The sequence below is a fragment of the Megalobrama amblycephala genome, linkage group LG16 (genome assembly GCF_018812025.1).
Source record: "Megalobrama amblycephala isolate DHTTF-2021 linkage group LG16, ASM1881202v1, whole genome shotgun sequence".
Taxonomy (NCBI): Eukaryota; Metazoa; Chordata; class Actinopteri; order Cypriniformes; family Xenocyprididae; genus Megalobrama; species Megalobrama amblycephala.
Genome location: NC_063059.1, coordinates 11148571 through 11160609, shown reverse-complemented (window position 1 = coordinate 11160609; position 12039 = coordinate 11148571).

The following is a 12039-nucleotide window of genomic DNA, read 5'->3' as shown; positions in this document are numbered from 1 at the left end:
CTGCTAATTTTGTCCTTCATGACAACTCTGAGGGGGGTGAATTTTTTTTATAACTCATCCGTTTAAATTATATTAAGCCTTAAAGTTCTGCATAATTAAGGGCGTGGTCACTTGAGTGACAGGTGGATCGGCGCTGCTGTCTGTGAGCCGTCATGTTACCTCAGCTAATTCTAGCCGCTGAATTTGGCATCTCAGCCGTGTTTGTGCCTTTTTTCTGGATTATTTTATACAATTTATGGCTTGCTGCATACTCGAGACAGATGTCAGTCTGTGTACATGTGCTCGCATGCGGAACACACGTTGTTGGATCGTCGTGGCATTGGCTAAAAGCTTTGTTCCTGAGATTTACTACAATGACAATACCAGGAGGATATACAACTCCGACAGCACTGCTTGGATATAACTAAAACTGCTGCACTATTTTGAAAAATTATACTTTGGACACGTGCTCATTAGTTTGAGAGAACATTATACAGATATCTGGTACCTATATATGTACGTATAGAGTTTTACATTATAAACGATGTTTTATGTTTTGAAATGGACATTTTACCCAAGTGCAACGGATTGGATTCATCTCGCGATTTCTATTTCATTAAAGGTATGAAGTCCCAGTTGATTTTTTTGTGTTATTTGCACACCCCACACAAATTAATTAGCCTACTGGTGTTAGAGCATCTATAACGTTATCTTAAAAATCACTGTAGATTGACAGTAAACCTTTAGTACTTTCTAATGATATTGTTATCTTTATTAATATTTTAGATAGTGTCTAAGATAGATAGCTAGGGCGGGCGTGGTTTCAGCAACAAGTCGCATGGGCTCCAACTACGTCCCGCCTCTTTGCCCATTTTCAGTTATCCGTGAGTGACGTGCGGTCACGTGCAGCTAAGATGGCCGCGGCCTCATTTTTGCGTCAAAACTGCTGTTCAGAATTCTATGGGTGACGTCATGGACACTACGTCCATATTTTTTACAGTCTATGTTGCTATCGTACAAATACACTTAGTTGTAGGTTCGAAATTCTACATATAGCATAATTATGTTCGCCAACAAAAACTAATTTTCAACAACAAATATTTTTAGCAAAATGTATTTTACTCAGAATTATTGCGCTCAATCTATTGAGCTCCATCTGTTTGGCGCACATGCGCGCGGCGGCGCTCGTTCACGGAAGTTTGTGTTTGCTGAAGGCTCGTCCACTCCTGACTGCAAAATGGAAATATTTTCTCGACTTTCTAACATTCACAGATGGAGAATATGTCTGTGAAATGTAAATTATGCACTGAGGAAATTATTGGATGTCACTTCAGCTTAAAAAAATATTAATAGTGGTATGTTTGTTTCCACCAATCATTAAGGTTACGTATGATGACGAAAGCACGTTAGTGCTAGCCCTCCCGGAACCCATAGAGAATGCATTGCAGTGCCTGCAGTTCGAAAAAAAAGTTCTTTGAATGGAAGTCTATGGGAGCAGTCGGGGCAAATCTCGGCCAGACTGAAATCGCCCAAAAAGAAGCCGTACTCCACAGAGCGTGACTCGACGCTGATTGGACTATATCCAGAGGCAGAACAAACAGTCTAGCAGTGACAGCTAGTGTAACCCTGTGGTTGAATGTGATTGAAAAATCCGTCCCTTTCTCACTTTTGGTGGTGCGTTGCCCTATTACCCTAATGAAGAAACCGCCCCTGGTTTAGGCCCAAAAATATGTAGAAAATATGTGGCAATTTAGAAAAAATGCAAGCCCCTCCGAATTTTGCAGAGTTTGCTTGATTTTGCGGTATATTTTCGCGGAATCACGGAATCCTGGAGGGACTGATAATTTGAAAAAAATAATCATCAATGTTCGAAAAGATTTGGGGCAAATTTATTGAATATTTGAATAATTTGGATGTTATATTGATTGAAAATGCTGATGTGATAATGTAACCATTCTTTAACTTTTTTTAATGTATTTATATATTTATTTTATTATTATTATACATTTTATCTTACACATCAGCGCAAGGCCTTGTAATAATGTCCTTGGAAGAGTTCTGTCTCTTGAGGGGTGGGACAGGGGTGAGAGGGTGTTTAGAAAAAATAATTTACTGAACTGATTCTGTAAATTGTTCATGTGAAAATAATAAATATATTGATAAAAAAAAGGTTCAATTTCATCTTGATAAACAAGCTGTGGATAGGCATCATGACCTTTTTGGAGAGTATCATGGGTAAGACAGAAACTTCTGATAAGCAACATAGAAAAGTAAGAAAAGTGGCAGTCATGAGATATTTATAAGAAAAGCAAAAATACAACACCCTTCAGTCTAATTATGATAGTCAATTTTTGCTGCATCATGAAATAAACCAGGAATCTGGTTTTGAGTTAAATAAGTGTTAATAAATACATTTATTAAGCATTTATATCATATGAGTTAAAAACGGCTCACTATTTGGCAGGTATTGCATTAAAGTCGCCCTTTTTATTCATGCAGTTGTAACTGCATTATTAATGATTTATAATGCATTTGTAAATGACTTATTACTCATTAACAAACCCTTTACCTTAATGTAAAGTGTTACCATTACAACTAATATTAAACAAGTTAATCAAAGATCAGACCACTTTATGATGACTATATCATCACTTAAAAAATGACCAACATCATCTGATCAGAGATTCTCTTGCTTTTTTGCTATAACAAACGTGTATCAGAAACACACAGTTACAGCAGCCAGACAAATACTTATGTTAAAAGATGCATACTTTCATATGTACATCCATTCTTCCCCAGCACAGGAAGTTCCTCAGGTTCACTTCCGCAGATTGCGAAGGGGTTCTCTATGAAAAAGCTCAGTTCACGTCTGTCCCCTTTTCTTTCTGCGTCTGCACCCAGGTTCAGGACCTGCTGCAGCCGAAGCCCAGTGGAGACTCAGATCGTGGGGATCGCAGGTTGAGCTGGTGGAGGAATTTGGTGGAGGAATTTCTCTCTCATTCCCCTACCGCTTACTCGAGCGATCTGCTAGATGCAGATGTACATTCTCTGAATGAGTCATGTGATCTAGCAGACAGCGCTCTTTTGGCTTTGAGTTAGAAAGAACAGGATGTGGCTGTTGAGGGTGATGAAATGCTGATGAAGCCCTCTCAGCCTGCCTAAGGGAATGAGCAAGTACAAATATGCATCAATGCCTCCTATGGAAGATGTGCTCTCGAACTATCTTTCTATGGAAGAGACATTGATGTTGAGGACTCCAGCCCTGCCAACTAAGCCATTATGAGTTACATCTCAGTTAAATGGCAGGGTGTACGTGGCTGCAGGTCAGGCAGGGGTGGCCTTGCACACTATTTGCGCATCCTGTGTCAGCATCACATGCGTGCGTTGTGCTGCTCATGTGTTCAGCTTTGGCCAACACTGAGTTGGTGTTTGGATGTAAACAAGGAAGCCTGCACTGAGTTCACTACGTATGACAACGGTTCAAATTGTTGAATAAAGTCATTATTTTTGTTTTGTTTTTGTGTATGTCTGATCACAATCACGATGACATGAATTATTCTGATAGACAGAAGACCATGTAGACCGAAAAGAACACCATTGTTTCCTCCTTCTTGTGTAAATCTCATTTGTTTAAAAGACCTCCTAAGAACAGGCGAATCTCAACATAACACAGACTGTTACGTAACAGTCGGGATCATTAATATGTACGCCCCCAATATTTGCATATGCCAGCCCATGTTCAAGGCATTAGACAAGGGCAGCCAGTATTAACGTCTGGATCTGTGCACAGCTGAATCATCAGACTAGGTAAGCAAGCAAAAACAATAGCGAAAAATGGCAGATGGAGCAATAATAACTGACATGATCCATGATATCATGATATTTTTAGTGATATTTGTAAATTGTCTTTCTAAATGTTTCATTAGCATGTTGCTAATGTACTGTTAAATGTGGTTAAAGTTATCATTGTTTCTTACTGTATTCATGGATACAAGAGTCGTCGCTATTTTCATTTTTAAACACTTGCAGTCTGTATAATGCATAAACACATCTTCATTCTTTATAAATATCTCCAACAGTGTGTAATTTTAGCTTTAGCCACAGAGCACTATCAAACTCATTCAGAATCAATTGTAAACATCCAAATAAATACTTTACTCACATGATCCGATGCATGCATGCATCATGCATGATGAACATCTTGTAAAGATCCATTTGAGGGTTATATTAGCTGTGTGAACTTTGTAAATGCACTGTATTATAGTCGAGAGCTTGGGAGGCAGGGAGCGCGCGATTTAAAGGGGCTGCAGCCTGAATCGGTGCATAGTTAATGATGCCCCAAAATAGGCAGTTAAAAAAATTAATTTAAAAAAATCTATGGGGTATTTTGAGCTGAAACTTCACAGACACATTCAGGGGACACCTTATTACATCTTGATATTACATCTTGTAAAAACTGGATCTAGGGCACCTTTAAGGTTGAAGCTGCCTCCCCCTAATGGCAGGTTCTTTAAGCAGGCAGCTCCCTTAATCCTGGTGCACACTGTGCGATTTATAATAGTCCTTTAGGATTGTTGCTTGCCACACTGTGCAAACAAGATCGTGGTTAAAGTCTGATTACAGTGATTATAAAGTGATTATACACTGTATAATCTCAGTTTCCATCAATGTCAGACTGTACGATTTTAAAGACAAAATCAGACTGACGCAAACAAACGTGTCGAAAAAGTTTTACGTGATAGATCGGCAATGGCTGGGCAGAATACACACGCTGAAGCAAAATTATGGCTAGCAAACAGAAACAACATCTAGCGTTAATTTTGATCATGACTTGTCTTGAGCATAAAAAGAAGAAAAAATGAAGGAGATGAGTGTGGAGCAAATTGTGGCATGGCAAAAGAGGTTGTTATGGACTTCCGATTCTACAGGGTGAACTTGAGGTAACTGTGTTGACTATAATATAGAAAAGCCATTTGAAATCCTTTTTAAACACTCCACCTTTACGTTAGCTTATATTGTTTTACAAACAAGGGCACCCTAAATGTTTCCATTGATGATTAATGATTTGTGATTATAATGATTACGATTAATGATTTGTCGTTTTTAGGGGCAAATTTGGTAAAAAAAAAAAAAATGATTTAAAAAAGGTCAAAATAGACACAGTCACTCACAAGGCAAGAACAGTATTTTACTTGTTTAACAGAGTGAGGATGCAAGAGGTTTTAGAGGTATTCTCCACATGAATGTGCAGGAATTTGAGCATTTGCTGGAATTGGTCTCTCCCCACATAAACAGGACACACACACACCTCAGAAGAGCAATCACTGCTAGGGAGAGGCTCTCTGTGATGCTTAGATTTTTGGCCACAGGTAAGAAAAAATTATGAATTAGAGATACATACTGTTATAAAAGTGAAATTTAACATGATGTGTTTTGTGGTTACCAGGAGAATCATTTGCCTCCCTTAGCTTTCAGTACAGAATCGAAGAAGCACTGTCTTGTGTATTATTCAATAGACATGTGAGGTACTGTACCTTGTGCTTAAAGACATGTACAAGACTTTTGTGGACATTTCATACACTCTAAATAATGCTAGGTTATTTTCAGGCCAGCACTGGGTCAAAAATGGACAAGCCCAGCCCGCTGGGTTGTAATTTCACCTATGCTGTGTGCATATTCTGATTCAAATTAAAACATCATGCAATAAAAACACAATACAAAAAGCAATATCATATCATCACAATCATTTTGATTATAATGTAATCACTTGTGTGACCTCTCTTGGCCTACACATAATGAACTCTTTTGGGGGAGACTTAAGTCCTGAAGTCATTACATTACAATTTAGAGTTCTGCACATTTTAGCACAGCACTGTATAAACACAATTTTGTATCTTGCACATAAAAATGTATCTTAAGTCTGATGTCTAGTTATTTATGCTAATTTATTACATGCAAACTGTTTCATAGATTGCAAGAAATAGTTCTTCTCATGCTCTTTTTGTGTCTATACAGACTTCAGTGACAGAAGTTGAGTGTAGAGAGGTGGCTAAGGGATTCCAGGAAAGGTGCCAATTTCCACATTGTCTTGGGGCAATTGATGGCAAATACATAACAATCCTCCTGCAAGGCAACAGTGGGAGCACTTTTAGGAGCTACAAATCTTGCTTCTTTGTCTTGCTGATGGCAGTTGCTGAATCTAAGAAAATATTTTTGTATGCTCATGTTGGAACTCAGGGTAGAGTTTCTGATGGTGGCCTCTTCACCCACTCCGATCTTTGAGAGGCAATGGACAAAAATTCTAAATGTACCTTCAGCCGAACCACTGCCAGGCACAAATATTGAGATGCCTTACATGTTTGTTGCAGATGAGGCTTATCCTCTCTGCACTGACTTGATAAAACCATACCCTTCTCGACACCTTACTCATGACCAGCGTATTTACAACTACAGGTTGTCGAGAGCAAGACGGGTCATTGAAAATGCCTTTGGAATACTGGCCAACCGATGGCGAGTATTTCTCTCCAGCATTCACCTGGATCCAGTGGCAGTATCTAAGATTACCCTGGCTTGTCTTCACAATTATATGCGAGCACACGCTCCAGATACATATATCCCTCAAGCACTTATTGATACCGAGGATGCAGAACACCAAATTATCCCTGGTGTTTGGCGGAATGATACATCTCTCCCATCTGTACCTGTATCCCATGCAAGAAATGGCTCCACAATTGCTAAAGATCAGAAGGACATTCTAAAAGCATACCTGCAGGGTCAGTCCCATGACAGGAAGACATTTTGTGAACAATCAATTTGCACCAGCTGAAATCTACTGAATATATAGTTGCATAGAGTTTGTAATTTTGATAGCAGCTTTAAATGTTTTTATTTATTTATTTTTTTTTTATGTAGAGGATGATAACCACAATTCAATTTTGTGTATACTCCTGTGATTTTACTGGTACTTTGTGTCTCATTGCAGTTACTGTTACTAAAATGAAATGACAAATTAAAGGATTTTGTGGAACAGAATCTTTATTGCACATGTGTCCTGAACATCATAATCAATTTGAAACTTTTTGTGCCGTACACTGTAACCAATTACTGTAAATTTACAGCCAATTTTCAACAGTAAAATACTGTTTTCATATTAAACAGTTTAGTACTGTAGTTAGCAATGCATTATGGGCTGCTTAAATTGGAGCAACAAGACAGAGGCCCTAAACAGTACGCTGATGTTTTAAATTTTAGGAACTACAGTATTTTTTGGAAACTGCGTGTTGACTGGGGAATTTAGAGCACAGTCAGAAGCTTGATACAACGTTAGTCTTTTAAATTGAGACTACTGCTTTTGGTCAATTTCCTAAATAATTTTCCATTAACTCCTGGAGGGACTTCGGGAACCATCATTTGGATAGGAGATTTTCCAGAAGAGGACGCACAATTTAGATGACGTGCTGCACATCGTCGAGTGTTCTTCATCAACATCCATCGGGTCTTGCATCTACAAATTAAACGGTAATTCAAATCTTATTCATATTGCCAAGAATGCTTGACATCAAACTGACAGGAGCTTGTCTTGCTAGGGATTTGAACTTCATTTAACAGTGAGGCTTAGATTTGTATAGCCAAAACAATATAACTTTTGGGTGGTATTCTGTTTAATTTTGGTAACGTTAGCGGAACTTATGCATCCAAGGAACAACACTTGTTAACCGGCAAGAGAGAGAGCGGCCAATCGGCAGATGGAGGCAGCAGGAAAATTGCATTAGGATACTGGAATAATTAGCCTACATCTTGCCCGGTGATTAGGATTTATTTCAACCAAACCATAGGCTAACCAAGATGGTTTTGGTAGTTTTATTTTGTTTGTGTCGACTTTTAATGAAAAGTGTTTTACAAACATTTAACAAGAAAATTAAGCTAATTGTAGTTCAGTTAAAGACAGCTGAATCGTCAAGGCTTTGCATTTTTCTGTTTAAACGCCAAATTGGTGTGAAAATATTGTCTTTCTGGAATGCATTTTGTTTATATATCTGTCGCTGCGCGTCTCACACAGCCAACTTCTCAACTGTTTTTGAATATAGGCGTTTTTAGAGTAAAACTGTTTTGCATCATCTGTGGCTTTTCTTTCACGATCTTAACATTGCAACACGGTTAAGGTTAAACGTTTCTGCTCGAAGACTGATACGGTGTCAGTAAAAATCAGCCAGCAGCCGTAATCAAGACTAATGCATGTTTGTTGATGAAAATTTTCAAGTCTACAAGGAATTTACCATCGGGCAATAACAAAATGTTCCCGTCAGACCTGTTGTCATAACTGTGCCACAATAGTGACATACATAAGGCATATGAGAATTCATAAAAATACACCTAATTTAACCTTTAAGTGAGTTTTGCCAGATTGCAGTCAGACTCTTCAAAATTTTTCAACGTTTAAGTGTCACACTTACAGACATAACAAACGTGTAGTTAGGCCTACTTTGTCTGGTGTTGAACTAACATGTCATGTTGATATCTGCAGTGCAAGGTGTGAGACTTTGACGGCATTTTACTCTCATTTGAAAACACACATTAGAGAGGGGAAAAAAGTTGCAAGAGCTTTACAGTTTTAGCCACATTCACATCACACATGAGTCGGACACATAAAAATGGTGCTGAGGAAAATTTGGCTGAGTCTGTTGTGAATCCTGGTGTTTCCCATGAGAGTGAACAAGATCAGTCTGATATGCAGATTGATCCTCCCAGTGATGCAGGTGATGAACAAGAGATTTACCCAGAAATTGCTGATGAATCACAGTTCTTTAAAAATTTAGCCCTTTTTTATTTGAAATTGCAAGCAAAGTGTTTGCTTTCATCCTCTGTCATCCAAACAATTATTGAAGATTTTCAGGAAATACATGATATAAGCCAGACACTTTTGCTTTTCAAACTCAAAGAGAAGTTGATTACACTTGGGATTTCTGAAGCAGACACCAACAATGTGATTGAAGTCATGAAAACTGAGGATCTCTTTAGGACCTGCAACACTGAAAACTGATCAGAAAAGAAAAACAGTTTTCAAGAACAGCTTCAACTATGTTGAGCCAGTTCAGATCTGTCTAGGTCAGAATGAGGCAGGCAAAGAGTGTTTTGCCCAGTATGTTCCTATTAAACAGACAATTGATTTTCTATTCTATTGCCAATTAGTGCAGGAACAATATAAGCAAGTACACTCCAGTATTGGTTCTAAGGATATTCTTAAGGATATGTGGGATGGCAAAATATGGAGAGCTCATCACTGAGCTTGATCCTGTATCAGGATGCATTTGAAGTGGTAAACCCACTGGGATCTGGAAAGAAAAAACATAAGATACTTTCAGTGTATCTAACTCTTGCAGATTTAATGCCACACAACAGATCCAGCACTGATCAAATGCAACTTGTTCTTCTCTGTAAAGAACACGATTTTGGTCAAGACTTGGTTATGGACACTCTTGTCAATGACCTTAAAGATCTTGAGCTCAATGGTGTTACCCTGTCTGATGGAAAGGTTTACAAGGGAACTTTGTGTGCCATTGCAGGCGACAACCTAGGCTCACATAACATAGGAGGCTTTGTGGAGAACTTCAGCAGGAGTTCACACTTTTGCAGATATTGTGATATCAGCAGAGAAGCATTCCATGCAGATCCTCTTATCCAGAGCACAAAACGCACAGTGCATTCATACAGTGGTCATGTTCAGAGAAGTGAAGGACAATTTACATCTAGTGTTAAATATTTTACTCTGCATTTAATATGCTCAAATACTTCCATGTATGTCAGCCAGGTTTGCCTCCATGTCTTGGCCACAGTCTTTTTGAAGGTATTGTATCCTCTGATCTGGCACTGTACATTAACCATCTTGTTAAGGTAGATAAAATGTTTAGCTATCTTTAGTTGAATCGACGAATAAATCAGTTCAAGTATCTTGGTAGGGATGCTAAAGACAAACCGTGTGAGGTTAATCCAGAGGGTAGAAAATTTGGGGGACATGCTGTGCAGAATTGGTGTTTGCTGAGAATGTTGCCTATTTTGATCAGAGACAAAGTAAAAAAATCCAGGTTTTATCCAGGTCTGTTGTATTAATCAGGAGAATCTGCTTGATTACTATCCCTTGCCTGAGTACACTGTCCATGGCACACCACTGATAATTCTTCACCATTCTTTCCCTCTAGTCCAGAACGATGGCGAACATGAGTGAAGAAATCAAAGAGATCATCTGCAAGACCTTGCCAAATCTGTCTGAAGAGACCCAGTGGCAAATAATATCGAAACTTCAGAGCTCCAACTTGGAGTCCAAAGAAGACTTAAAATATGTACAACAGGAAGACATCCCTAGTGAAAAAAGTATACTTTATTGTATTTTAAATATATTCCCTTTTTCTATATTATATTAGCATCATATTTTCACAATACAACTTTTAACACACTTTAAAATAATTGTACTTTAGTATGTTTTCTAAAAAATATATTTTAGAAAAATGTACTTGAAGTGTAAGTTTAGTTTATTTGCTCTTTATACAAATATATTTGAGGTATATTTTAACTGTGTGCTGAAAATTGATCACTGTAACAATGCACTGGAAGTACATTTAAAAATACATTATTTAATATCCTGAAGTTGTATTGTATCTAAACTTAAATTTGAGTATATTTTTAAGTTTACTTATTGGAATTAATTTTATTACTTGTGGCTTATTTATTTCAGTATGACTAATGCATTGCAAGCCCATTTAATATATGCAGTGTAGCCTACAATTTCCAAATATGACTAAATATGTTTAATAAGTTTACACTGGCAGAATCATTTTACAATTGTACACACAAATCTATATTGAACAACACACCAGCAGCGCAAGTAACGTTACATGCGAAAAATATGACAAAATAGTAAAAATAGTAAAAATAGTAAAACCTATTAACCTCGAGTTGTACTTGAAGATATTTTAATGTGGAGTTTTTCAGAAATATTAAAGGCAAAATCTGTCAAAATACATTATAACATTGGGCATTTCTTGGATTTTGTACTGTCATTATCAAAATTCCTTCAGAGTTGACATGAAATTTTCAAAGGATTCGTCTTTGTGATTAACATCTCTGTCACGATTCCTGTCACTTCCCAGACTCCAATTCCCATAAATCTCCCTGCCAGTCACCTGCACACACTCCACACTAATCACTAATCACCACACCCAGCTGCAGCACATTAACTGGACTATAAAAGACTCTCATTCATCACACATCATTACGAAGTCTTATTAACATGTGTTGCAATTCTGAGTGTTATTATCCTGTCCGTTTCTGATCCTGTCTGTTACCCGTTTACAATACTCTGCCACCTGCCTTTGGACTGTTTATTGTTACCTGGACCTGTAAGTTTTATCTGCCTGCCCCAATCTACTGCCTGTATCCTGACCACGATTCTGCCTGTCCCTTGTTATACCTGTCTGCTCCTGTTTGACCCTGCCAGTACGACCACACTCTTTTATAATAAAAAGCTTGCAATTGGATCCCTGCCTAAGTCCTGCTTTGTTACAGAAGACTTCGCCCTACCAAGATCCAGCGGCTTCTATGAGCATTTCCAGCCTCAGCATGGACCCAGCATTATGTCTCGTCTGCCTTCGGCAAGGTAATTGTACACTCGAGGACCATATTCAGAAGTTTGCCTGTTTATCTGACCTGACTGACTGTGCTCTCATTGACTTCTTTGGTTATGGATTAAACAAACCACTAAAGGACTATTTACTCACTAATGGTCCCTGAGGGTTGTTCGTGGAATTTCTGGACTTTGCCCTGCTCACAGTTGGTTCACTTTTTACTGTGGGTGTCGCGGAGAAATGTGACATCAAGTTAAGTCACAGTTGATCTTCATGAGCTCAGTCAAGTCACAACTGATCTTCATGAGCCCAGTCAAGTCACAGTTGATCTTCATGAGCCCAGTCAAGTCACAGTTGATCTTTATGAGCCAAGACAAGTCACCGTTGATCTTTATGAGCCAAGTCAAGCCACCGTTGATCTTCGTGAGCCAAATCAAGCCAC